General features: G+C 45.5%; 1 long non-coding RNA gene across 1 annotated transcript; it reads left to right on the forward strand.

Annotated features, from left to right (window-relative positions):
* The first annotated feature begins 13,388 nt into the window (after nt 1–13,388).
* On the forward strand, nt 13,389–21,413 carry LOC143989000 (uncharacterized). Its single transcript, XR_013276954.1, has 2 exons — nt 13,389–13,884; nt 19,363–21,413. It is a non-coding gene; the product is annotated as an uncharacterized LOC143989000 (long non-coding RNA).
* The last annotated feature ends 3,410 nt before the right edge of the window (nt 21,414–24,823 follow it).

Here is a 24,823-nt window from a genome sequence, read left to right on the forward strand (position 1 = left end):
TAAATTCTGTTTGAACAGTGCCAATTAAACCTTTTTTTTTTGAACCAGCAATTTGTGCCCACCCGGGTGTGTATGGCTAGTTATTTCTCATACGTAGGCTGCCATGGAGTCTGTCAGGAAAACTGAAGATTTATATCAAATACTTATCATAATTTTCCTTTCCTGATGGACTCCATGGCAGCAGGAGTTCCCTCCCATTTGCTGGAGTAGACTAAGTTATGGAGCACGGTCTCTGATTAGGAGCAAAGATTTATGGGAGTGGGGTCCTAGGCGGGATTAACCCATACGTAGGCTGCCATGAAGTCCATCAGGAAAATTACGGTAAGTATTTGTTTTAAATTTTCCGTTATCTTTCACATTATGAAAAAAAAAAATTGGGCTAACTTTACTGCTGTCATATTTTTTTATTCAAAAAGGTGTATTTTTAGCCAAAAAAAATGCTCTTTTAAGACAAATACGGTGTGACAGAAATTATTGCAACAACCGCCATTTTATTCTTTAGGGTGTTAGAGAAAAAAAATAATTATTATTACAACTTAATTTTTTTTTTTAAGAAAATAGAAAATTACTTAGAATCCACAAACATTATATATACATATAAAAAAAAAAGTCTAAAAACTGTCTAAAAAATAGGCCTGGTCCTTAAGTGGTTAATAATGCTTAAAGTGAAACAATAAAAATGAAATATTCCTTTAAATATTGTGCTTGGGGATCCGCTTAGTCTGCCTGCAAAGTAGCGCATATTTCGCATGTTCAGAACAGTACCACATCAAAATGACATTTCTAAAGGAAAAAAAAATCATTTAAAACTGCTTGCGGTCGTAATGTATTGTCGGATCCCGGCAATATAGATACAAATCATTGAAAAAAAAACACGGCAGAATTTTTAAAAAAACGGCATGGGGGTCCCCCTAAAGTCCATACCAGACCCTTATCCGAAAATGCAACCTCCGATAGCTAGGACAGACCGTCAGATGTGGGTGAAACCTTAGGGGATAAAGATCTCTGTTCATACATCTTGTCCCTCCCCACTTAGCCCTTGTACACACGATCGGAGATTCCAACAACCAAATCCGTCGGATTTTGTCCGAAACTGTTGTATACACACTTCAGAACGTGATGACGTTATTTCGTTACGACGGGACTATGTTCAGGCTAGTAGCCAATTGCTTTGATGTAGGAATTTGATCTGAGCATGCGTGGCACTTTGTCCGATCGGAATTCTCTACACATGATCGGAGTATGTCCGATCGGAGCATTTTGTCTGAAAATATTTCCGGCAAGTTGGAAAATACCACACACAGTCAGAATATCCGACAAAACGCTCCTATCGGACACATTCCGTCTGAATCTCCGATCGTGTGTACAAGGGCTAAGGCTGATCTACAGCTGTTTGCTCACAGGGTAGAGAAGGCTCTGCGCCAGGACATTGAAGACCTGCAGGCTGACGCAGTTCATATAGTGGGAAGAGGAGAGGTGTTGGAGATACAGTGGGAGAAAACTACTCCTGCTATACAGGCACTCACTGAGAGAAGTAAAATGCAAGATCACAGGATTCATTCCCTGCTGGATCAAATGGATTACTTTGAAAATAGGAGTCGCAGGGTTAACATCCACATCAGAGGTCTGCCAGAAGCCACGGACCCTGCAGGGTGTCTTTAAAGAGGAAGTAAACCCTGATGGGTTTACTTCCTCTTTTTTTCCCTGCAAAGGTAAAGCATAATGGACTACTATGCATCGCATAGTAGCTCATTATGTGTCACTTACCTGACACAGGAGCCAGCGAAGTCGCCGCTGTCCCCTGTAGTCCGCCGCATCCATGTTGCTTGTGGCGTCTCGCAGCTCCGACGAATCACAGCGGCGCAACCGCGATGACGTCACTCCCGCGCATGCGCACGGGAGTCGCGTCTCGCAGCTCCGCCGCTGCCATACGGCGAAGCCGCGATGACGTCACTCCCGCGCATGGGAGTCGACAAATTTGGCAAATCCATTCTTGGATTTGCCGCATTTAGTGCGCCTGCGTGCCGCTGTCTACGGCGCATGCGCCGTAGACAGCGGTGCCCATTTTCGGGCAAATATCTCCTAAACCATATAGGTTTAGGAGATATTGCTTGGACCTACAGGTAAGCCTTAATCTAGGCTTACCTATAGGTCCAAGTTGTTTGGAAGGGTTTACTTCCTCTTTAAGCAAATATTGGGCCGCCAAGCACCGGATCACATAGATATTGACCGGGCCCACAGGGCTCTCTGGCCACTATCTGAGGATCTTGACAAGCCCACAGATATTATCTGTAAATTACATAAATATTCATTAAAGGAAGGCATCATATTTCAGGTCAGGGGAATCCGTCATGTGGATTTTGATGGTGTTAAGTTAACCCTTTTCCCAGATCTCTCCAGATGCATGCTTATGCAACACCGTGCCCTCAAACCACTACTGGAAGTTTTGCAGCACGCACAGCTGTCTTACAGATGAGGTTTCCCATTCAGCCTTTCAGCTACCAAAGATGGGCAGCAGTTCCCCTTGCAGAATAAAGATGACCAGATGACCTATCCCAGTTTCTGAATTCCCTTGGATTGCCTCCTGTGGACATCCCCGACTGGAGAACATCCCCGGAGATACCTCTCCCACCTCGCTCTCAGCCTTGGCACCTGGCTCACTGTAGATGATGCAACGGCCCCAGGGGTGGTCCCTCCGGTCAAGCCCCACTTCCTTCTTCCCTCAGGGGGACAACCTGACTAGCTGAACAGATAATTGCAGGCCTCCCTGCCACACCGAGTGTTCCCCCAGGCTGCTGTACTATTATCTGCTCTAAGTTCAGGTGCAGGCCTGCACCTCCTGTTGTTAGTGGGTCCCCCTTTGGACTCGCTCTCCATGACTTACCACCTACCCCCAATAGGTCAACTCCTAGGAGATATGTTCCCTTTTTGGGACCTAACGCTGTTCGCTGGCCTCCACTGTCTCCTTGTCTTGAGGACTGAGTGGTGTCTCCCGACTAGCAGTGATTCTGCACTTTGGTGCGCCCTTCGTGATTTTAATGTTGTTCATTTTGTCTTTTTGGTTTTATTTATGCAATAACTATGGTTTGTTCCCTAGGCTATTATTCCTGCTTGGTGTCTCATCAGTGCTCCCTGGCTCCTGGTCTTGCATGCTGTGGGTCTCTCTCTCCTCCTGATGGGGGCCCAGTTGTTCCCCTATGCTGCCTTTCCCCATGGCCTCCTTGAAAGTCGTATCATACAATGTACGTGGTCTGGGTTCTCAAGTTGTGGCTTGCAACAAAATGTCTGGGGACACATACTATTTTCACAGGGAACACACTTTTGCACTGACTTGGTTCCCCGCCTCCCTACTCACCTGTATAAATCATGGTTCTCGAACAACTCTCCGCAACCCAAATCTGGGAGGCTTGATATAACTATTCACAAACAATGCCCCTTTTTTCCGCTAGACCATCTGGCGGACTCTAATGGTAGGTTTGTGTTTCTTAAAGGCATTATTTTTGACTGCAACTTCACGTTTGCAGCTGTGTATGCCCTGAACAGCTTACTTTTTTGGACTCTGTCCTAGAATCTCTCTCCACCTTCCGGGAAGGCCAGCTAATATTGGGGGGTGATTTTACTATTAGCCCCGATCCTCAATTAGATACGTCCTCGTGCCATTCTGCTAATACGCTCATTCGCTTGCTTTCCTGAAGCCCTTTAGAAAGTCCCTGCAGCCGCACCATTTGGTCGATTGTTGTAGGCTGCACCATCCCACTGCTAGAGACTATAGCTATTTCTGGACCACTTATAATGTCTATACTCGTATAAACCTTCTGGTGATGGATCAGTTTTCCCATGAATCCTTATCTGGCACATCCATTGGCTCCATACCTATATCAGATCATGCTCCGGTTTTCATTTCCCTGCATCCCCTATCTTCGGATGTGCGGACATGGAACTGGCACCTGAACGAGGGTATACTGGATAGTGCAGTGGCTCAGAAACAGGTTTCAGACACCATCTCCTTATACTTTGAGAATTGGACAGGTGAATTGGGAATGGTTTCTATATGGGAAGGACATAAATCAGTGGTTTGGGGGGAGCTGATCTCCCAGGGTCCTAGATTGAAACAAGGGAGGGGGAACTGCAGACCTTCTTGTCAAAAATCCACTCAGCCGAATTCACCCATAAACTCTGCGTTACCCCAGAGATAGCGCTGGAACTACAATCTCGTAGGCAGGAACTGGCTACTTTCCTTGACGTTAGGTTTCGGGCACGACTACACCATTTTTCCCATAAATTCTACAAATTTGGCAACAAATGTGGGAGACTAGTTACATGAGCTCTCAAACGTCAACGAGACTTGGGAAATATACATAAGCTCACCACTACGACGGGCTCATCCGTGGTTCATGCCTTCATTCCTCAATAGCTAACTACTTTAGGGATTACTATGCCCTACCACCCTACCTGGCTCCATGGAATGTATTCTGCAATATTTAAAGGAGGCCCAGTCCCCGTAGCTCGCTACCTCAATTAGTGACCAGCTGGATGCCCCAATCTCCTTGTCAGGAAATGAGGCAGATATTAAAAACCTCCCCAAAGGGAAGAGCCTTTTGTCCCCCCTCATTTTCGCTTTAACCCTCGACCCACTGCTTAATAGGGAAGAGCTTGATGTTCGGGTCGAACATGAGTTCGACTCGAACAATGGGCATACGCCGAATATCAAACAATATGGGGCGTTTGCAGGAAATTCGAGCTCCCGCAGAATGCCCCATAATGCACTGCGAGATCGATATATATATATATATATATATATATATATATACACACAAAACATATACATGCATACATACCTACACACACACACACACACACACACACTCAGTCTAATATAATAAAATATATATATATATATATATATATATATATATATATATATATATATATATATATATATATTTTACACACACATATACATACACACATACCGTGCAGCATCCAGTGTAGTGTATAGCTACAGTACATTCCATGGTGTACTGTAGATATGCACTGCAGTTGCTCCTACTTTTCTGGTGGTGTACACAGTACAAAAACAGTGCAACCGTAGTGCAGTTGCTCCTACTTTTTTGCTGGTGTACACAGCACACAATCCAGTGCAGTGTGGTGTTGCCAAACAAAAAACAAAATATACGTCATGTCCGGAAGGCCACCAAGGAGAGGCAGACACTCACAGGCCACATTGCTGGCTGCGGGTATGGTGCATCCTCTGCAGGTGGCTGTGGGGCACGCTTGTCTCTTTTTCCTGCTGCTGGCTGTGTTATTGAGCCAGAACATGCAGAAGAGTTGGTGGAGTGGATAACAAAGCCGTCCTCATCCTCTGTCACCCAGGCTCAGGGTAGTTTGCCTTCCAATGCCGCTGCCAAAGTGGCCTATTCCACCGGCTCCTTGTCCACAGTCACTCCTTCCTTAGCCCCACCATCATGCATGGAGGAGTCCCCCAAACTATTTGACCACAGTGTCAGGTAAATACTGATGAAGGATGCACAGTGATTAGAAGGCTTCGATTTTGGTTTCCAGGTTGAGGAAGGGAGTAACGTGAGCCTAGAGAGAGGGAGTGCCCAAGAAGGACTAGAAACTGGTAGTCGTGTTCCCCCAGCCGCAGCATACTGCCAAGTTTGCTCCAGTGACAAGGAGGGAGGGGATGATGAGGTCACTGACTCTACTTGGGTGCCCGATAGAAGAGAGGAGGAGGAGGCACAAATCCAATGAGGCAAGATGTCCTCTCGGGGGCAGCTTAAGGGCAGCCACCCTACTGCATCATACCAAGAGCTCTGCAGGTGCAATGCGCTGCTGACTCTCCACTGATTTTGAAAAGTTCTTGGTGTAGGCTTTTTTATACACATGTGAAGCAGATTGTACCATTGCTGTTTGCAACCTATGTCTGAAGTGGATCAAGCGTGGCCAAAACAGCAGCCGCTTGGGCACCACATGCTTGACCAGACATGTGACGACCTCCCATGCAGTCCGTTAGCAACAGCACTTGAAAGACCCACAAAGAAAAAGGCAGACTTCTCCTTGCTCCTCATCTGGGATCTCCAACCCCACTATACCTCCAGTCCTCTCAAAAACCTGCACAGTGTTTTAATAATGAACGTGTTGTCTCATATTCTTTTCTACTTGCAAATGGTGCCTGTTTCATTGCCCGGGCCTTTCTTTTCAACCCTGAACAATCTGTTTTTGCAATATATTTGGAATGGGAAAAGCCCTCATCTGGCTCTCCACACTATACAACACCCTAAAAACACAGGGGATATGAGTGTCCCCGTTATTTGCAAATACTATTAAGCCATAGTGCTACAACATCTTGGATTGGTACCATAATGTAACCTCTAAACTTTGGGTCCTGCTTGACAAATTCCTAGTAGGCCACAATTTATCACATGCCCCATTGATCCCCCGGGACTACAGGGGACTTTCTGCACTTGCCTCTCCCATGGCTTTCCATGTCCTGGCAACTTGGGACACCTTGAATGGGAAGGGACAGCTTGCTCCTTTGATTTCCCCTCTGGCTCCCTTGGGGGGTTCCCCTGGTTCTCTCCCCGGGAGAACATCCTTCCTTTTTCAGGGATTGGTGGGCCGATGGAGAGTCAAGATGTAGCAGATTTATCCAAGACCAGGGTTTATTGCCGCTGGCCACATTGAGAATACAGTATGGATCTTTCCTCATGGACGAATGGCACTATAGACAGTTCCAACACTTTGTTTGTAGCCTATCCCACGATATCCGTTCCCTTACCATGGCGTCTCCTGTATGTCTCTTCCTCTGCTATTCCACACACTATATCTGTACAGTATAAGTTACTACAGTTGTTGGAGAGCGGGGGGAAGCCTGGATACATAAGGGAGTGGGAGAGAGACCTTCAACGTCTTTACTGAAACTCTGTTGGACCACCTTTACCGTCACACACACACACACACACACAGGAGTTTGGTGGACACGAAAATGCAGCAAAATTGTTTATGGTACTTACCTGATGGCATAGAGTTCTCTCTAAGCTTGCTAGGATATACCCAGCTGTATCTGATGCTTGCTGGGGGGGGGGGGTGCAGACTCAGGGACTTATTCCTTCACATTTGGTGGGAGCGTCCTAAGATACAGCCCTTCTGGTTAGATGTACGAGCCCAGATTAAGGCCATTCTGGACCTTGAGCTCCCTGATTTCCTGTTGGAATCCTTGCTACATGTTCTTACCATTCCTCTCAGCCAGTATCACAAGTTTGTACTGCAACATGGCCAGAAGGTTAACTTCCGACATACTGGAAGAGACCACAAATCCCTACACATACTGAATGGATTACATCATCGCTACAGAGGAATGGATGGCAAAATGTAAAGACCGCTATGATAAGTTTTGTACTATATGGGCCACTTGGCTGCACTATACAAGTAAAGTCATACTGGGCTCTCAGGGGTCCCCACATGTGGCAGCCCCTCCTGTTGATGGGGCTAGAATTTTAGGGGCTCCCGATCCCTAAAAGAAATAAACTAGCATGGAATGACACCTTAATATGTTTAGTTTATTTTGTTCTGTTTGGTATTTTTCCATTTTAGTTTGTTTTTATTTATTTTTAGTTACTTACAGTTTCTTATCCATGTTTGGGGGTCCGAGTCATCATTAGTGTCCTGTCAGGGGGGGAGTGACAGGGGCAATTCATTGATGTTAGTGTTCATATGAGATAGTTGAAGCATGATGTTCCTTTGCCCCCTCTCAACCCTTTTTTTCTCTAACCAGTTAAATTGAGTACTGCATAGGACACCAACGAGGATTCTTTCTGTACGTTTTTACTCTTAATGCCGCGTACACACGACCGGACTTTTTGACAGTAATTCGATCGTGTGTGGGCTCCATCGGACCTTTGCTTGCCAAAAATCCAGCGGACTTTAGAAATAGAACGTGTTTTAAATTTTTCCACCGGAACTCCGTCGGACCAAGAAATCCGTTCGTGTGTATGTTAGTCCGACGGACAAAAAACAACGCTAGGGCAGCTATTGGCTACCGGCTATGAACTTCCTTATTCTAGTCCGGTCGTATGTCATCATGTTCGAATCCGTCGGACTTTGGTGTTATTGTGTGTGGCCAAGTCCGTTCATTTGGAAAGTCTGTCGGAACTCCGCCGAAAGTCCGTCAGAAAGACCGCCGGACCTAGTCCCTCGAAAAGTCCGGTCGTGTGTACGCGGCATTACTCACATGGAGCAGAGATCAGCGTCACTAGTTGCTAGGCAGAATGGAAAAATGCTGTTTACACGGCATTTCCTCCATTCGACCGCTCCGTGAGACGATCGTGGGGATGCCCGCGGCGATCGAGTCCGCGGGTCCCGCGACCGGACTCACGGGGGTCCCGACCAGCGCGGGAGCGCGCCGCCGGCGGCGCGCTCCCGATGGCAGGGCGGCATTGAATATTGGACGTACCTGTACGCCAATATGCCTGCCCGTGCCATTCTGTCGACGTACATCGTCGTGCGCTGGTCGGGAAGTGGTTAAAATGAGCATTTTTGATTATTCATGTTTGTGTCCCATAGACTTTAACGGTGTTTGCGTATTTGAACAATTTTTTTGCTTGTTCGCATGTTCTGGATGCAAACCAAACCGGGGGGTGTTTTGCTAATCCCTAGTCGGTACAGTACTAAATATGTCTCTGTGGAAGTTTCAGGTTATGCTGATATGCCACTGATTGTGTGTCTGTGGGGGATTTCTGGTTGTGTCGATATGGCACTAATTGTGTCTCTGTGGGGATTTATGGTTGTGTTGATATGGCACTAATTGTGTCTCTATGGGGATTTCTGGTTGTGTTGATATGGCCCTAATTGTGTCTCTGTGGGAATTTCTGGTTGTGTTAATATGACACTGATTTGTCTCTGTGGGGATTTATGGTTGTGTTATGACATTAATTGTGTCTTTGTGTTTGTTTCTGGTTGTGTTGATATAGCACTAATTATGTCTCTGTGGTTGTTTTTGGTTGTGTTGATACAGCACTAATTGTATCTCTGTAGATGTTTCTGACCATCAAATACCTTGCAGGTGAACACAGACAGAATGCAACAGCCAGCACCCGAATGCTGGAATGAGACGCAGGAGCACTAAGTGATCCTGACATTTGGTTCCCTGTAGGGTGATGGACTCACCCAAAGACAAGCACCAGAGAGGGTGCATTTTCTACTGAGAATTTTAAAGTAGCCACCACATTAAATGAAAAAGAGACCTATAAACAAGATAAGTGCTGATATTTACAGCACTGTGTGTTTCTTAAGGGCCGGTTCACACTGCGGCGCGAGGCGAGGCGACACGGCTCGCCTCGCCTCGCTCCCGCAAGTCGTCCCCATTGAGTACAATGGAACCGTTCTGAGAGGAGCGACTCGAGTCGCTCCGACTCAGAAAAAAGGTTCCTGTACTATTTCGGGGCGACTTCGGGGGCGACTTGCATTGACTTCTATGCAGAAGTCCTCTGCAAGTCGCCGCTGACCCCCCCTGCAAGTCGCGGCGAGGAAGTCGGAGACGCCTCGCCGCGGCTCGCAGTGTGAACCGGCCCTAAGAGTTTAACACTTTAATTTGGTAGTTTCAAAAGCATAAACATTAGCATGCAAATCTTAAAATATTGTAAATCTTGATGAATCAGTTTCGGTCCTGCATAGTGTTTGAGTGTGTTGGGGATTGCACAATGTAGTTGGCCTATCAGAGAAAAAGTATAAGGCATTCCTCACATCCATGCAGTGCATTTTAGGTTTTTGATGAATGTGCATCAAAGATGCAGCATGCAGGACTTTTTTTTGATGTACCACATCTAAAACACACATATAACACACAGGTGTGAATGGGGCCTAAATCTAGGTCCTGCCGACAAACCTACCTGAACATGTCAAATAGCAGCAATGCCTGGAGCTCTGTGCGAGAACTAAGAGTTCACTCTGGTTGGCTACCAGAAAAAGGGTATAAAACTTGCAGAATCACTTTAAACTCTTTGATATGCTTAACAGTTAATAAAACCACAAGGGTAAAGAACTTCTTCATGAAGAGTATTTTGTACATTTACTCTGTGCGCTCTGCAGCAGCGTGTGAGTTTTCCTCGGCCGATGGTCTGTCACGCTAGTCTTTTTTGCCACCTGCTGTGTCTGAACTGACTCCAAGGCCTCCATGGGAAAGGCAGGTGGTTGCTTGAAAGCAGAGAATAGAGCCCAGGTTTAATCTGGAACAATTGGAAATAGCGCATGAAGGATTTCTGGAAAGTGCCAGAATGCACAGCAGCAGCAGATGGTGCGCATATGCTCGCCGGAATGTTATTTTAAGAAAAGCTTAAAGGTAATTGATTTAAACGTATGACTGTATATGAGTTGACAGAAATTAGTGTGCTGCAGATTCTTCCCTTTTATTTTCTCACCAACAGACTCCTATGTTCCCAAATGTCCAGACTATTTACTGGAAGTGAAACAAAGAGGTCTGTTTAGACATAAGTCAAGTGTTCAGTCCTGGATTGTTCCAGCTTCATGTTTGGATACAATTTCTCTCTACAATTAAACGTGTGAAATGGCAAGAAGAATTCCCAGCATGTCCCACCAGTATCTCTTATATTCATAGAACTAAAAGTCCTAACATGTCCTACTTTTGTCTTGCTTGTCTCTCCAGATTTAAAAAATCCCAACATGTCTCATTGGTCTCTCTCATATCTATAGAACTATAAGTATACACATGTCCCACTGGTCTTTCTCTTATATTCATAGAACTACTGTACAAAGTCCCAAATCTCCCACTGGTCTTACTGTTATATGCATAGAACCACAAGTACCAACAGGCCCCACTGGTCTTACTCTTATATCCACAGAATTACAAGTACCAATAGGTCCTACTGGTCTAACTCTTATAGCCATATAACCCCAAGTACAAACAGTTCCCACTGGTCTTACTCTAATATCCATATAATTGCAAGTACTAACAGGTTCCACCTGTCTTACTTCTATATCCATATAACCCCAAGTACCAACAGGTCCCACTGGTCTTACTCATATCCATAAAACACAAGTACCAACAGGTCCCACTGGCAATAATCTTATATGAATATAACCACAGGTCTCACTGGTCTCTCTTATATCCATAGAACCACAAGGCCCAAAAGATCCCACTAGTCTTTCTTCTGCATCCATAGAACCACAAGTATTAACAGGTCCCACTGGTCTTTCTCTTATATCTATAGAACCACAAGGCCCAACAGGTACCACTGGTCTCCCTTTTAAATCCATAGAATCATATGTACCAACAGGTTGCACATTACCTGCTCTTATATCCATAGGATAACAAGTACCAACAGGTCCCACTAATCTTACTCCTCAATCCATAGAACCACAAGTACCAACAGGTCCCACTGGTCTTTTTATCTTATATTCCTAGAACAACAAGTACAAGCAGGTCCCACTGGTTTGTCTCTGATTTCCATAGAACTACAATTACCAACATTTCCCACTAGTCTCTCTCTATAGCCACAGAACTACAGGTCCCAACATGTCCCACTGGTCCCTCTCTTACATCAATAAAACTATTATCGACATTCCCCACTGGTCTTTTTCTTATAGCAATAGAACTATAAGTATCAACATGTTGAATTGGTCTTTCTCTAATAGCCGCAAAGCTATAAGTCTCAACTTACCCCACTGGTCTCTCTCCTATTTCCACAGATCTACATGTCCAAACATGTCAATTGGTCCCTCTCATATCAATAAAACTAAAAGGTATGAACCTTTCCCAGTGCTATTTCTCTTATAGCCATAGAATTACAAGCCCTAGCAAGTCCCACTAGTATCCTTCTTATTTTCATAATATTAAAAGTCTGAACATACCTCACTATTGTCTCATGTGTCTCTCCAGATTTGCAAGTCCCAACATGTCCCACTGATCTTTCTCCTCAATCAGTAGAACTGCAAGTTCCAACATGTCCCACTGGTCCCTCTTATATCAATAAAACTATTATCAACACTCCCCACTGGTCTTTTTGTTATAGCAATAGAATTATAAGTATCAACATCAATGAATAAGAGAATTCAGCGCTGAATCATGAAATATAAACAAATATCAAAAATCATTGAATCAAACAACATATAAAGTGCATAATTAAATGACCATACAATGATGTGCAAAAACGTCCATATTAAAAACAGTGAAAATTCCACAAATGTATGTTGATTGATTAACAACTAAATGTGTTTGTGAAATCCTATATATATATAAAGCTTCCAGACCACCAACGGATCACCTCACACGTGCCCCCCCCCCTTAGTTCTAGGGGGGGGAGCACCTCACTCATGCTCCCCCATAGAACAACACAGCCCAACGTGTCCCACTGGTCTTTCTCTCCATATCCAAATAACTACAAGGCCCAATATGTACAACTGGTCTTTCTCTCATATCCATAGAACTATAAGTTCCAACATGTCTCACTGGTATTACTCTTATATGCATACAGTGTCTCACAAAAGTGAGTACACCCCTAACATTATTGTAAATATTTTATTATATCTTTTCATGTGAAAACACTGAAGAAATTACACTTTGCAGTATACAGCTTGTATAACAGTGTAAATTTGCTGTCCCCTCAAAATAACTCAACACACAGCCATTAATGTCTAAACCTCTGACAACAAAAGTGAGTACACCCCTAAGTGAAAATGTCCACATTGGGCCCAATTAGCCATTTTCCCTCCCAGGGTCATCTGACTTGTTAGCGTTACAAAGTCTCAGGTGTGAATGGGGAGCAGGTGTGTTAAATTTGGTGTTATCGCTCTCTCATACTGGTCACTGGAAGTTCAACGTGGTACCCCATGGCAAAAAATCTGAAAAAGATCTGAAAAAAAGAATTATTGCTCTACATAAAGATGGCCTAGGGTATAAGAAGATTGCCAAGACCCTGAAACTGAACTGCAGCACAGTGGCCAAGACAATACAGTGGTTTAACAGGACAGGTTCCACTCAGAACAAGCCTCGCCATGGTCGACCAAAGAAGTTGATTGCATGTGCTCAGCATCATATCCAGAATTTGTCTTTGGGAAATAGACGTTGCTGCAGAGGTTGAAGGGGTGGGGGGGGGGTAAGTCTGTCAGTGCTCAGACCATACACCGCACACTGCATCAGATTGGTCTGCATGGCTGTTCCAGAAGGAAGCCTCTTCTAAAAATGATGCACAAAACAGCCTACAAACAGTTTGCTGAAGACAAGCAGACTAAGGACATGGATTACTGGAACCATGTCACGTGGTCTGATGAGACTAAGATAAACTTATTTGGTTCAGATGGTGTCAAGCGTGTGTAAGGATTGAGGTATGCTGAAACAAAATGGTTGACCTTATGTCTTACTAAATACTTGTATTTCTATCCTTCTTTGTAAAATAAGGATTCGTCATCTATTGTCACGTACTCATCAAGAAGAGGCCGCATCAGCCCTAAAAAGCAGTCTACGCCCAGAAGATTGTCTTATCAGCTGATAACACCCGGAGAATTGTCTTTCCTTTGCAAAAATGTTGTTTTTTTTACATTTGCTGATGTTTGCCCTTTTCTGTCTATAAAAGATGTAATAAAGAAGCCTCAGAGCCACAGTCAGTCAGAGACAGTCAGAGTTAACGACGGACTTCTGAGCAGAAATACTGAATAATATCTCCGTGTCTCTTTGCTTGGATAAGAACTCTAACTAACAATTGGGAAACGGTAACATAACCTGACAAATAGGTGACTTGTTGAGGTCACACCTAACATTTCTGGCGCCGCGAATAGGGACTCGCTGAAGAAACTACAAGAGGCGAACGAACATAAGGACGGAACAAAGAGGCTGGGCACATCAAAGAACCACAGACAAATCCTGCGCAGGTAAGAAAAGCTTTATTTTCTTATAAACTCTGTGCTTCTTAGATTTGTGCCCACCTGATCTGTCTGAATTGTTCTTCAGGTAAAAACCAACCTCTGTAGTAAGCGGGTCTTGAACTTAATATTTTGGCTTATGTTACCGTTGTTTCTTGTCTGTCTACTTGTCATCTGTCTGTTGTGAATGAAATAAGCCCTGTTTGTATGGTGTGAATTGAAACATATATCATCCCAATGGGTAACGGAATGCGCCCTTAACTCGTAAGAGTACTTTGGGGGTCCGACACTTAAGTTTGATATACGCTTTTTGATTCATGAGCCTAAAAACGGGTTGAAAGTATAAGTCCTGACTGCCTCGATAAAGCAGGAATAAGAAACGAATGCTGAGAGATTCCATGGTAATGGGAAGGGAAATAAGGTCTCCACAAAGTCCCGGAGACCTAGTCATATGTGTTTGGCCACCAAAAGGGAATGCTTGTATATGTTGTAGCCGTCAGTCTGGTCATAATATTTGTCAGTTGGCTAGCATATAAAGTAATTCGATTTCAGAAATCTCATCCAGGAGAGGTTTTTAGTATTTTGGCACCCTAGGAGGAGAAGGCAACGAGACACTTAGTAAGTGATCCAAACGCCACCTAGGCAGGACTGTCAAAATGGGCCAGACACATGGTAAACCCCAGGAGGAATCTCAGAAATGTTATGCTGTTAAAGACATAATTACAATGTTGTATGGGAAGGATAAGGCACAGGGCACAAATAGGATTCTCAAGAAATTGGGGATGGATGGAGAAAATGGGCTAAGTGTAGAAGGTTGGGAAGAAATAAAGAGAGACAGACAGGGAGAGATATTGAAAAACGGATGGGTATCACAAATACAATGTTTAATTAAGGTTTCCAACAGGGCTAAAGAGGAGGGATGGGAGTATTGTCAGGAAAAGGGTGGATGGGATATGAAGGTCCGACACAAAAGTCTTCCTTCTGCTCCCGGCGATAGGGTAAATACGGGAGATACTCCACCTCCTTATAACACTACCACACCAGGTAGCGAAAGACCAAAACTTTATCCTTCCTTAAGAGGAAGAGGATGGGTATGCCGAGTATGCGGTACCCAGAATACAGACTGGGCACAGGAATGTGTACATTGCGGCGCTCAAAGACCAGAGCCCGTAGCTCCAGTCCATAGTCGGACTAGGGTAATACAAGTAAATAATCCAAATGCGGGTCAAGCAGGACAGCCACCTACAGTGACCCGACAAGTCGTTCTGAGGACATGGACACCTTGGTCGGCTGACACTCTTATGGCATTAATACAGAATGCTCCTGATCCCGTAGCAAAACCTGCCGCATTCTGTAGATTCGTGACACAATTACTAGACACACATGAAGCAACTTGGCAAGATGGGGAAGATATATGTAGACATAAAATGACACTGACAATGTTTAATCAATTTATGAATGAAATTGCTCCACATAGACCACAAGGGGATCCAGCGGCAGATCCGCCAGGAGTACATCCCCGTCATATAGACTCTAGACCCCTGTTTATTGCTCAGTTACGAGAATTTTGCCAAGGGAAACAGCAGGAAAGGGGTTCGACAGCGCCCATAAAACAGGCCCCAGGTCAGACTGTTACAGAATTTTACCTCAACATGGAAAGCATGATGGCTGACGAAGGTCTAGATTTAGCCTTACCCGTCACCATTAGGGCTTTCAATCGACAGTTTATGGAAGGACTAGTACCCCAAGTAGGTGACAAACTGAAGGCATGTACTCCCGAATGGAGAGCCATACGGGACAGAGGAACATTGTTGCAGAAAGCACAAGGCATAGAGGCTGATTTAGCAGAAACTAAACCCAGAAGGACACCGGGAGTTAACACTGTTGCCCGGGTCAATGAAGGAGGGAATTCCTCCCGTAAACCTCTTACCTGTTATTACTGCAACAAGGTGGGACATATAAAAAGAGACTGTAGGAAAAGGATAAAAGACGAACAGGAAGGAAACACGGACAGAGACACGAGGGACTACAGACAGAGGCGTACCAATGATAGGGACGATCCGACCGCATGACTTGCCCCAGTCCTAGCTGAATCAGAGAACAAAATGCTCCACATGTTGATGAAGGTGGAAGGTAAACATATTCCTTGTTTGGTTGACACAGGAGCGTCACGCAGTCTGTTGTCTGATTCAGTAGTCCCTCCACACATGACGTCCCATGACACCATACCCATAAGTGGTTATGACGGACTCCTGACTGATGCCCCGCTGACTAAACCTTTAAAAGTAAAGATAGGAAATCACATGTTTTTGTCACGCTTTTTGATTTCCAGAGGAGCTCCCACTAATTTATTAGGAGCAGACATTCTTCAGAAAATAGGAGCGAACATTACTTATCACCCAGATGGCATGGTCACCCTAGCAATAGGAGATGACCCAGAGGGTATAGAAATCTGTAGTAAAATACAATGCTTGGAAGAAGAACCAGAACCGTCCAATACGCCCTCACCGGAAATAGACCAAATTCTGTCTAGCCTTCCGGAAGGGTTATGGGAAACACATCCAGCAGACGTTGGGCTTCTGCCCATACCCCCGGTTACTCTACAGCTGATTCCAGGAGCAGTTCTCCCTCAGCAGAAACAGTACCCACTCAGTGCGCCCCAGGAAGCAGCTATAGAACTACAAGTGGAGGCTCTACTTAAAAGTGGAGCATTAAAAGAAATACAATCACCAGCCAATACCCCATTGTATCCAGTTAAGAAAAAGACATTGGGGGATGGCCCAATAAGGTATAGGATGGTACAGGACTTAAGGGCAATAAACAAAATATTGGCCTCAATAACACCATTAGTACCGAACCCGCATACCTTACTGTCAGAAATACCATCAGATAGCTCCTCATTTACAGTTGTAGACTTGGCAAATGCTTTCTTTTCTGTACCCCTGGCGGAGGAATGTCAACCATGGTTCGCGTTCCGCCTTCGAAACCGTCAGCTAACCTGGACACGCCTACCTCAAGGAATGGCGCATTCGCCAACTCTATACTCACAAGCCCTGCAGACAGTGTTAGGAGAATGGCAACCACCTGACACTTGTGTATTGTTGCAATATGTAGATGACCTATTGTTATGCTGTCCGGATAACGATACTTGTTTAAAAGCCACTCTCTCATTGTTACAATTCCTGGCTGAAAAAGGGTGCAAGGTGAATAGAACTAAGTTACAGGTATGTCAGAAAAAGGTTGTCTTTTTGGGCCACTGTATATCCCAGGGTACTCGACACCTCACTGAAGACCGAGTCCAGGCCATAAGACAAATGAATATCCCACGCAACTTTAAGCAACTTCGTATGTTTCTGGGAATGGTATCATATTGTAGACAATGGATACCACATGCCAGTTCTCTGATGCAGCCATTATATGATTGCTTGAAAATAGTACCCTATGTACTCACAGAAGCAGGTCATGAATCTTTTAGCACCTTAAAAAGGTTACTAATTTCGGCACCTGCGATCGGGATCCCTGACTATACCAAAACATTTCATTTGTACATTGCTGAAAGCACGGGACACGCAACAGGGGTGTTGACACAACAACACATCAAACAAAGGCCGGTAGCATACTTCTCGGCGGCTCTCGATCCTGTCTCTAGAGGATCACCGTCCTGTGTACGAGCAGTTGCAGCAGTGTCAATTATCATTGACAAATCCTCAGAAATTGTCTTAGACAATCCTGTAGTGGTACATACCACACATGACATACACGCCATCTTATCACAGGTCCAACCAAAACACATATCAATGGCAAGGCAGCTGCGTCTACAATGCACTTTGCTCCTACCCCCCAATGTTACCTTTCAGCGATGCACTTCTTTTAACTTAGCACAGCTTTTACCATTACAGACAGATTTGACAGGGGGGAGTAATGATGATAATGGTGTAGATACAGCACAAGATACTCAGGATTCTGACACACTTTCATTTCATGACATAACATCTGATGAACACGATTGTTTCCAACTTATGGAACAAGAAACCACGGGGTTCCCACATGTCACAGACATACCCATTGCAAATGCAGAACACACACTGTACATAGATGGTAGTAGATTTGCCGATGACAAAGGTAAATATCACACAGGTTATGCTGTGGTAACGGACACACAGGTAATTGAGGCAAAGTCACTACCAGCACACATGTCGGCACAAGAAGCGGAACTAACCGCTCTAGAGAAAGCCCTAGAACACTTGGAGGGACAAGAAGGGAACATTTACACTGATTCCGCATACGCCTACGGTGTTGCACATGATTATGGCCACATATGGAAAGCTAGAGGTTACCTTACAGCAGCAGGCACACCTGTTAAACATGATGAAGGAATCAAAAGAGTCCTGAACAATCTTCAAAAGGTTATAAGAGTAGCCATCATGAAGATAGCGGCACACACGAGCGCAAAAACAACTGAGGCAAAAGGAAACGCATTTGCAGATTTAACTGCAAAGAAGGCAGCTCTAGGGGAAGTAAGCCCTGAGACCTTAGCCACGGTACAGGTGAGTATGCCCGAAACCACATGGCAGCAGCTAATGGAACTACAGGAACAAGCAGGGGCTATTGAGAAGGACCGTTGGGTTAAGGAGGGAGCTGCACCAGGCCTTGACAATGTATGGAGAGAAGGAGACAAAATATGTCTACCCGCTTCTCTATACCCCGCAATGGCAGCGGCGGTCCACTTACCCACTCATGTCAGCTCCAATTCTATGTATAGGATTGTAAGCCAAGGATGGCTAGCCCCTGGATTCAGTAGTACTGCAAGGAACTACTGTGCTGCATGCCAAATCTGTCTGATTAATAACCCAGGACAGAGAGTGAAAACCCCACGTAAACATCAGGTCCGGGCCCAATATCCCTTTCAGAGACTGCAGATTGACTACATACAAATGCCTAAGAGCGGCCCCTTTGAATTTGTTCTCGTGTGCATCTGCCTATTTTCAGGCTGGTCCGAAAGTTATCCTGTGAAATCAGCTACGGCAAAAGCCACCGCCAAGAAACTGATTACTGAGCTGATACCTAGGTTTGGTCTCCCAGAAACAATAGAATCAGATAGGGGGACACATTTCACGGGAGAAATAATGCAAAATGTGATGGCAATGTTAGGGGTTCAACAAAGTTTTCATACTCCTTACCACCCACAGAGTTCAGGATCAGTAGAAAGAGTAAATGGTACAATCAAGCTGAAAATACAAAAAGCTATGCAGGAGTTGAACAAACCATGGCCTGAGTGCCTAGCTTTAGCTTTGTTCTCTATTAGGTACACCCCAACAGGAAAAACAGGGTTATCCCCATATGAAATACTGTTTGGAAGTGCACCCAGATTAGGTTTATATTTTCCTCAAAGTATGCAATTACAATGTGATAGTTTAACTACGTATGTAATACAGTTGCAACAGCGTCTGACTAAAATCCACAAGAGTGTGTATTCTTCTCTTCCAGACCCTAATTCTGTCACAGGTACACACGATCTACAACCAGGAGACTATGTGTATGTAAAGAAACATACCAGAAAGACACTGGAACCAAGGTTTGAAGGTCCTTTCCAGGTGCTATTGATTACAGCAACCTCAGTGAAATTGGAAGGGAAACCTACCTGGATCCACGCTTCTCATTGTAAAAAGGAGCCAGTTGGCAAATGACAACATGTATCTTTTTATTGTTTCAGTAATTCTGGCTAATAGTTTGGTTACCTCACAGAATAAAATACACAAGGATGAAGGATTTTCTAAAAAAATGTTATTACTGAAGTTTAAATATGCTTATGCCCAGAAGTCAGGATATGAGAAATGTTGGATTTGTAGCAAATTACACCCCAGCACAGCAAGTATACCACTGATGGCAGTTCCTATAAACTATACTGATCTTGCTAACAGTAGCATTAACATAATTAGAACAAATACCAATGAGACAGTAATGTTTAAGTCAAATGGTCTCGCCTTTTCCCCTGATTGGTGTTTCAACCTAGGGAACACAACGGGAGGAAATGGAGAATGCCAAGACAGCAAATTTAACTTGTCCATTTTCATACCAAAAGCTACTCCTGGGAAAAACACGGTCTTCTACCCTAGTATAACCCACACACACCAATCGTTAGCTGAGTTCCTCGGTAATATTTCAGACAACAACACCAGGTGGTTAGTATCCAACTTATCCCTCTATGGATACACCTCTCGTTATAGAAATGATATCAGTTCAAGATCAGTAGCTCTAGGAAATAATATATATATCTGTTGTGAGGATAAATGTTATACTTGGATACCTAGAAGAGCTCAGGGATGGTGCTACCTCGCAAGTTTAGTACCAGTAATGGGAGTAGTAGGTGATGAACGAGGTGATCACCTATTAGAAGCTAGCATGCATCCTAGATATCCCCTCAGGTATCGTAGTAAAAGAGAAATATTCCTGAAGAAGGACATGGCATGGGCTTGGTTCCCGTCCTGGACAGGATGGGGTATAGACTTAATGAAACTACTAAATAACTATACAGGAATTATTAATGATGTTTTGGAGAAAAACTCTGATGATATTACTAAGTTAAATCTGGAGACGAGAGCCATCAGACAACAATTAGAATTACATGAATTAGCAATTGAAAGTATGAGTGCAGCACTGACAGGACTCTGTGAAACTACTGAGGACTATGAGTGCTGTACTTGGATACATAACACCAGCATTGAGGTACCTGACTATTATGACATCATTGCACAACACCGTACGGAAGTAAAGAATTTACAAGAGAAGGCCCGAAATATTGGTCGCGACTGGGATCCGTTTGGTGGAACTTTTAGTTTCTCAGGGTTATTCTCTTGGGTTAAGAAGGCAGCAATGACGATTATAGTGGTGCTCTTATTCGTATTTTTCTTTTATGCATGCTTTAAACTGTTTATGTGCTTTTGCAAGAAAGCCAAGGTAAATGATGCGGAAAAGATGGAACTTTTGTGAAGATAGGTAGATTTAGTTTCTTGACATCACCCATCTGTCAGAAAAGCCACTCTTCCTGAATTTTAGATGTTGGTACTGTCCAGGGGGATGGGTGTATACCCCTCTGACAACTCGCGGTCAGGGAGAGTACTCTGGATATAGGCCGACTAGAACTTGTTCAGGTGGACCCAGGGCAAGAGGGAGGGGTGATGTCAAAGGGGGAAATGTAAGGATTGAGGTATGTTGAAACAAAATGGTTGACCTTATGTCTTACTAAATACTTGTATTTCTATCCTTCTTTGTAAAATAAGGATTCGTCATCTATTGTCACGTACTCATCAAGAAGAGGCCGCATCAGCCCTAAAAAGCAGTCTACGCCCAGAAGATTGTCTTATCAGCTGATAACACCCGGAGAATTGTCTTTCCTTTGCAAAAATGTTGTTTTTTTTACATTTGCTGATGTTTGCCCTTTTCTGTCTATAAAAGATGTAATAAAGAAGCCTCAGAGCCACAGTCAGTCAGAGACAGTCAGAGTTAACGACGGACTTCTGAGCAGAAATACTGAATAATATCTCCGTGTCTCTTTGCTTGGATAAGAACTCTAACTAACAATTGGGAAACGGTAACATAACCTGACAAATAGGTGACTTGTTGAGGTCACACCTAACACGTGTGTGGTGGCAACCAGGTGAGGAGTACAAAGACAAGAGTGTCTTGCCTACAGTCAAGCATGGTGGTGGGAGTGTCATGGTCTGGGGTTGCATGAGTGCTTCCGGCACTGAGGAGCTACAGTTCATAGAGGGAACCATGAATGCCAACATGTACTGTGACATACTGAAGAAGAGCATGATCTGATCCCCTCCCTTTGGAGACTGGGCCACAGGGGAGTATTCCAACATGATAACAACCCCAAACACACATCCAAGATGATCACTGCCTTGCTGAGGGTAAAGGTGATGGACTGGTCAATCATGTCTTCAGACCTAAACCCTATTGAGCATCTGTGGGGCATCCTAAAAACGGAAGGTGGAAGAGCACAAGGTCTCTAACATCCACCAGCTCTGTGATGTCGTCATGGAGGAGTGGAAGAGGACTCCAGTGGCAACCTGTGAAGCTCTGGTGAACTCCATGCCCAAGAGGGTTAAGACAGTGCTGGAAAATAATGGTGGCCACACAAAATATTGACACATTGGGCCCAATTTGGACATTTTTACTTAAGGGTGTACTCACTTTTGTTGCCAGCGGTTTAGACATTAATGGCTGTGTGTTGAGCTATTTTGAGGGGACAGCAAATTTATACTGTTATACAAGCTGTACACTCACTACTTTAGATTGTAGCAAGGTGTCATTTCTTCAGTGTTGTCACATGAAAAGATATAATAAAATATTTAAATATGCGGGGTGTACTCACTTTTGTGAGATACTGTAGAGCTACAAAGCCCAACATGTCCCACTGGTCTTTCTCTCATATGCATAGAACTACAAGGCACAACATGTACCATTGATCTTTCTCCCATATCCAAAGAACTACAAGACCCAGCATGTCCCATTGGTATTTCTCTTATATCCATAGAACTACTAGGCCCAACGTGTCACATTGGTCTCTCTATCATAGCCACTCAAATTTAGGGGTTATTTACTAAAGCTGGAGAGTGCAAAATCTGGTGCAGCTCTACAAAGCTTCCAGGTTTTATTTCCAAAGCTTGATTAAACAAGCTGAAGTTAGAAGCTGATTGGCTACCATGCTGCACCAGATCCTGAGTGCGCAAGTTTTAGTAAATCTCCCCCTATATGTCCCACTAGTCTATCTTTTGAATCCACAGGACTACAAGTCTCAATATGCCTTCCTGGTAGCTAGTTTGTCTTTATAGATTTACAAAAACGAATATGTACAATGCGAAGGACTAAGGCGGCGTACACACGCGGGGACTGTTTGCCGAAACTAAGTTCGTCAAACAGTCCGCTCAAACTTTTGAATGAACGAACACGCCCACACACGGCACTTTTTGAGCGGACAAATACGGCAAACTTTGTTCGTCGTACTAAGTCCGCGCAACTTTTGAAATGAGCGGACTCGCCCACACACGAGGCAACAGTCCGCTCATTTCGAGCGCGTGTCAAGGTAGGCGGGGCCCGCAACGGAGACGTCGCGGGCTCCGCCGCCTGGTATGGACTTAAAGGGGAACCCCAACGCCGAAAAAAATTGGCGTGGGGGTCCCCCCAAAGTCCACAACAGACCCTTGTCCGAGCACGCTACCCGGCCGGCCAGGAAAGGGGGGCGAGCGAGCGCGCCCCCCCTCCCGAGCCGTACCAGGCCGCGTGCCCTCAACATGGGGGGTGCCTTGGGGAAGGGGGGGCCGCGCGGCCCCCCCACCCCAAAGCACCTTGTCCCCATGTTGATGGGTCTGCGGGCGGGGGGCTTATCGGAATCCGGGAGCCCCCTTTAATAAGGGGGCCCCCAGATACCGGCCCCCCACCCTATGTGAATGAGTATGGGGTACAATGTACCCCTACCCATTCACCTGTAAAATAAAAGTACCCAAAAAAAAACACAACACACGAGATAAAATATTTTATTGCACAGCTCCGGGGGTCTTCCGTCTTCAGGGGTCTTGTCCCCCTCTTCGGTTCTTCTGCCGGGCCACCGCGCCTTCTTATAGCTCTTTTGCAGGCGGTGGCCCGGTCTTCTGTCGCCGCCTTCCGTTCTTCTGTCGCCGCCTTCGGTTCTTCTGCAGGGCCACCGCGCCTTCTTATAGCTCTTTTGCAGGCGGTGGCCCGGTCTTCTGTCGCCGCTGTCGCCGCCGCCTTCCGTTCTTGTTCTTCTTCTTGTTCTTCTTCTTCTTCTCTAGGAGATGTTGACACGTCGCTCTCTCCGGCCGGAATGCCAGAGCCGCGCTGAGCGGCCACTTATATAGTGACAATGGGGCGGTGTCACATGGTATATGTCACATGGGTTGGTCACATGGGTTGATGTCACATGGGGACTATGACATCGTAAGGGGGCGGGGTCACCATGTGACCAACCCATGTGACATATACCATGTGACACCGCCCCATTGTCACTATATAAGTGGCCGCTCAGCGCGGCTCTGGCATTCCGGCCGGAGAGAGCGACGTGTCAACATCTCCTGGAGAAGAAGAAGAAGAACAAGAAGAAGAACAAGAACGGAAGGCGACAGCGGCGACAGAAGGCCGGGCCACCGCCTGCAAAAGAGCTATAAGAGGGCGCGGTGGCCCGGCAGAAGAACCGAAGGCGGCGACAGAAGAACGGAAGGCGGCGACAGAAGACCGGGCCACCGCCTGCAAAAGAGCTATAAGAAGGCGCGGTGGCCCGGCAGAAGAACCGAAGAGGGGGACAAGACCCCCGAAGTCGGGAGAAGAGGCCGGCGGCGAGGAAGAAAGCCGGACTCCTCCGCTAGCAAAAGAGCTACACGAAGATAGCGGAGGAGTCCGGCGAGAAGACCCCCGAAGACGGAATACCCCCGGAGCTGTGCAATAAAATATTTTATCTTGTGTGTTGTGTTTTTTTTTTGGGTACTTTTATTTTACAGGTGAATGGGTAGGGGTACATTGTACCCCATACTCATTCACATAGGGTGGGGGGCCGGTATCCGGGGGCCCCCTTATTAAAGGGGGCTCCCGGATTCCGATAAGCCCCCCGCCCGCAGACCCCGACAACCAACGGCCAGGGTTGTCGGGAAGAGGCCCTTGTCCTCATCAACATGGGGACAAGGTGCTTTGGGGTGGGGGGGCCGCGCGGCCCCCCCTTCCCCAAGGCACCCCCCATGTTGAGGGCACGCGGCCTGGTACGGCTCGGGAGGGGGGGCGCGCTCGCTCGCCCCCCTTTCCTGGCCGGCCGGGTAGCGTGCTCGGACAAGGGTCTGTTGTGGACTTTGGGGGGACCCCCACGCCGATTTTTTTCGGCGTTCCCCTTTAAGTCCATACCAGGCGGCGGGGCCCGCGACGTCTCCTTCACGGG

Source organism: Lithobates pipiens, unplaced genomic scaffold (assembly GCF_037356315.1).
Source record: "Lithobates pipiens isolate NorthernLeopardFrog02 unplaced genomic scaffold, aLitPip1_a1.2 Scaffold_18, whole genome shotgun sequence".
In the NCBI taxonomy this organism is placed as follows: Eukaryota; Metazoa; Chordata; class Amphibia; order Anura; family Ranidae; genus Lithobates; species Lithobates pipiens.